Consider the following 4,938-nt stretch of genomic DNA (forward strand, 5'->3'; position numbering starts at 1 on the left):
TATGTGATCATACTACACACAGATATCAGTACTGTATCTCTCAATGCAGAATGCCATAATTCCTATTTCTAGGACGCATGCAATGTATATGCAAAACAGTCGATAGGACTTATTTCTAAGTCTCTACTCTTGCCTATGCGATGATGAATGATGCACACATAAAACAAGGTAACCGTATACCATAATTCCTATTTCTAGGACGCATGAGATGTGTAAATAGCAATAGAACTTATGTCTAAGTTTCTACTTCTTGCTTATGCGATTCTAATTCGACTCTCTCAAGCCTAGATTCTAATCTGACTCTCTCAAGTCTAGATTCTATCTTTAGGCTACTCTCTCAAGTATGTTCAAGCCTAGAGTCTAATCTGACTCTCTCAAGTCTAGATTCTATCTTTAGACTACTCTCTCAAGTATGTCCAAAGGGTGAATGATGCAAACATAAGACAAGATGATCGCATAAAATGTAAATCTTAAGTCATGCTAGCTAAGTACTTCTCAACCCATTTAGAAATTTAGCTACTCATGCATGGTATGGAGAGATTGAACATAGACTGAAATGAGGTTTCCATTTTCTGCAAATAAAGTACTGAATACAAAATAACAAATGGATTTGAGAGATAAGAAGCTCGGTAAGCAATGTCTTGCTTTCCGTGGTCTTTTACATGGGCGCTGGGCGTTGGAGTTACGTGCGCTGGATGATCGGGTAGCAAATGAGCAGTGCTACACAATGAGGTAGATGATTCTCTAGTAAGTGATCAGCGCTACACGATGAGGTAAGCGATCATGTAGGTGGGCACTGGACGATCGTGTAGCAATATAGGGAGCTAAACTATGAGGTAGGAGATCGTATAGCAATATGCGGAGCTAAGTAATGCACTAGACGATCGTGAAGATGCACAAAATATTAAACGATGAGAGGTGATGTGCTAGACGATTGGGCTATACGATAGGAAAAGTACTACACGATCAGTGTAAGCGCTAGACGATAAGCATGGAAGCTATGTGATAGCGCTAAACGATAACACTATATGATAGCGTTAAGCGTTAAGCGATGCGCGAGTGCTAAGCAATGGACTATACAATGGCACTATGCGATGGGTGTGGGTACTAGACGATAGCCGTGCTACGCTAGACGATGAGCAAACGCGCTATACGATAGGCAGAATACTAAGCGATGGGTGTTGGGCGATAGACGTAGGCATTGGGCGATGACGCTAAGCGATAGGCAGATGCGTTAGACGATAAGGCGTCGGTGCAAAACGATGGGTACGGTAGCTAAGCGATAGGCTATGCACGAGATTGTTGAGAGCGAGATTGTTTATAAAAGATTGAGCTACACAATAGTCTGTTGGAGCTAAGTGATAGATGAAAGAACTAAGCGATGGGGCGATGCAGAGGCTTGCGTTATGCAAGATTGATGAACTCATCTGGACAAATGGCGAAAGTTATAGCTTAAGTTAGTAGAAGCTGGACGAATTAAGTTTCATGCAAAGGAAGTCTTATGCATGAGGAGGACAACTCAAGTGGGTATGTGGCATGGAAGTAGGTGAATGTCAAGGGAGTAGGTGGTGGCAAAACATGGTACAGATAGTTCAAGAGTAGGAGGTGTCTTGCATTGGAGGCTTGGTAAAGATGAGAAGGATCATTTATTTAAGCCTATAAATACCACCACAAGCCTTCTTTTGAGTACATAATCCGAATTTCCCTTGAAATACAGTAGGAAGAGTGTTTAAGAGCAGTTTCGGAGATAGCTATGCATTGGTCATGAAGTTCCAAGTGGAGAAGATGCTATTGGGCAGTAAAGTCTGGAAGTAGCTTCAAATTGGGATGAGGATTTCTCCTAGAATACTCGTGCGTTTGGAGTGATTATAAAGGCACATGAAAGCTGAAAGAGTCTCATTTTCATGATAGGGCTGTTGGAGAAGAAGCTCCAAGGAATCGGGCGGGAGAGTGAGGAAAAGAAAGAAGGGTCAAGTTGTCGAGTAAGCTTGAGCCAGTCTTGATATTTTGATGATTACAACCACACCACGAGGAGTTCTAAGCTAATATTTTAAGGTAAGCTTTCTAAGACATTTTAGAGAATGTTTATAGAAGGAAGTATCTCGAGATAAGGCTTGGAACTATGAGTAATCTAAGCTTTAAATTGAATCTGGATATTAGGGTTCAAAAGGGAGCCCGAGGTGATCAAGAAACTTCTAGAAAGGAAGATTCCTACCTTACCAAGGTGAGTGGTACTTTCCTTTAAGTCTTAAAGCATATCTTTTGGAGTAAATTATATATGCTTATGTTATGAATGAGTAAATAGCATGAAAATGAGAATATGTGATCGGGATGGTCAAGAGGTCAATACACCTAGTTCCTGAACCCTAAATGGAACCTCACGGGATGGTCAGGGGACCGAGAGGTCTAGTTCCTGAGCCTGTGGGAGGATCCTCATATGGGATGGTCAGAGGGCCGATGGGCCTAGCTTATGAGCCTATGAGCAGGGAGCTATGTGCACATAGAAGATATAGGGAACAAAAGGAACGCAAAAGAGTAAGCGTTTATGTTTAGTAATAGTTAACTATCTACCGTGTGTGTGTAGGTAGGAAACATACTCATTCTAAATAGTTATCAATTTAGCTTTCTATCTTGCATGTAGATAGAGTTGAGAATAGACTCATTCAAGGCTGAGGTTTGAATGTAACCTCGTATTTATGATATGCTTGTTATTATGAGTTGAAATAGACTCTAGAAGTTACTTACCACTCACTGAGTTTTGTGAAGCTCATTCTTTTCTTTCATGTTTTCTTCCCAGGTAGCAGAAAGTGAGAAGTTGTAGGGTGCTGCTAAGGTCAAGGTCTACCACAAGCCACAGTCACACTTTCGAAGGGTTTTAAGAGTGGTTGTTGTAAACTTTGTAATTAAGTCTTGGAGTTGTATAAACATTACATTGTTGTAATAAAATAGGCCTACTTAATCAGTTGTTGTTTATCTCCTTGACTTAAAGTTTACTGAGAGTAAAGAGGTTCAGATGGATTGTAGGTATCACAAAAGGGTGGTATCTATGGTCCGTCGATCCTCTCTCAAGCTCATGAGGCGGGCTCGGGTGGGGTGTGACATCTATGATCTCGAAATTTTGATAGGAAAAGGTTTTTTTTCCCTAATTTCGACAAAATTTCGACAATTGAAATTTTGAAAATATTTTAAGAATATTTTGATTCCCCTGACACTGAGATTCTATCAATTCTTCTAAATATTATTTAATCGTTCTAAATTTTATATCAAATTTTACCTAATTTTTCAAATCTTTCCGTCCAAAAATTAAGTAAGATTTGGGAGATATAAAAAATCTTGGTATATCTCGGACAAAATTAACATGGAGACCGAGATTAACATGACATATTAACATGAAATCTCGAGTAGATTAAGACTGAGATTCTTTGTATTTTCCCAATTCTTAATTTTTTATTTGTAAAATTTGACTATTGGAGGAGAAATTTTGGACCAATCACGGATGGCCACGTTATTTATTAAATTAACGACGAAATGTCAAAATCATCAAATTTGGTACCAGTTAAGAGTTGACATGTGTCCCAAATTGAAATTGAAGACAAATTCTAGTGATGTCACGTGTTTTCGTCACGAACGTTGTTAGAGTAAAATTAATTTTGCATTTAAGCGTTGGTCCAGTTACATCCAAATATGGGCTTAATTTGGGCCTAAAATGCCAAAAGAGGCCCAACCCCAATTAATAGGGCCTAAAGGTCAGGCCCAATTCCAATTAATAGGCCTGAGCCCAAGTCCAATTAATAGGGCCCAAAAGTCATGCCCAAGTCCAATTGATTAGGCCCAAAGACCAAGCTCAAGCCCATGAAGTCCCCCTATAAATAGAGGAGCTATTCTCATTCCAAGGGGTCAGCAATTCTATATTCAGAGAGTCCAGAGAGAATTGGCTCCCAAGACTTCTATCTCAAGAACGTTTGGTGTCTTTCTTCTTCAAGTCAAGCACATCCACTCATCCGAGAGAGAATCAGCGGATCAAGTACATCAACATCAACACCAACAAGTTCAACTCCACGAAATACGTTTCTCTGGAAACCTCGTGCGAACATTGATCTTTTACAAAATTTAAAAACCATAGTGTACTTTAGATGTGTATGAAAAATCATAATTGGTAAATTTATTTGAAATTTGGGAAATTCATATCATTATGGAAACAAAAATTAGGGTAAATATTTGAAAAATTATGCAAAAAATTGATATAAGATTTGGTAAAAATAATTTAATTTGAAGAAAAATTGAAAATGTATAAGATTTGGTATAAGATTTGAAAAGATTATATAATATATGAAAATTTTAGTAGAATCTTAGCGTTAATCGGGACAAATTCTGAAAAGAATTACATTTTGACATTTTCAATGTAGTTAGATTTTAAATTTGAATTTTTAAAATGCATACTTATATAAGAAAAGATTAAAAAAACAACAACAATAAATGCATTATTTTATGTTACAAACTCGATTATTTTTGTTAAATTAAATTATATATTATATGATAATACAAAAATTTAAATAATAAAACAAGTTTATAAATTAATTAGTTTGTTTATAATCAGCCTAATATATTAGTAACTAGAATTAGTTTTATGGTTTATAAATATATACATTTTAAAAAATTGTTTAAATTGGTTTTAACTTTCAAAATTAATCTGCTGCCACAATGGAGTTTTTTTTTTTTTTTAAATATTGTGATTAGGAAAATATAGTGGTTCTGAAACTATTTACAAATTTATGGTTGTTTTGGAGTTTTCAAGGGTAGGAATTTTATATAAAATATTTTGTCGATGGTTCAACCCTCTGTCGAAAATTAAAGAAGCCTCGACCTCAAGGAAATTGAAGAATTGAAGAAGAGAACCCTCGACCTCTCGAAAATTAAAGAAGAGGTCGAGGGTGACCC

Source organism: Benincasa hispida, chromosome 3 (assembly GCF_027475165.1).
Source record: "Benincasa hispida cultivar pf3 chromosome 3, pf3_genome.v1.1, whole genome shotgun sequence".
Lineage (NCBI taxonomy): Eukaryota > Viridiplantae > Streptophyta > Magnoliopsida > Cucurbitales > Cucurbitaceae > Benincasa > Benincasa hispida.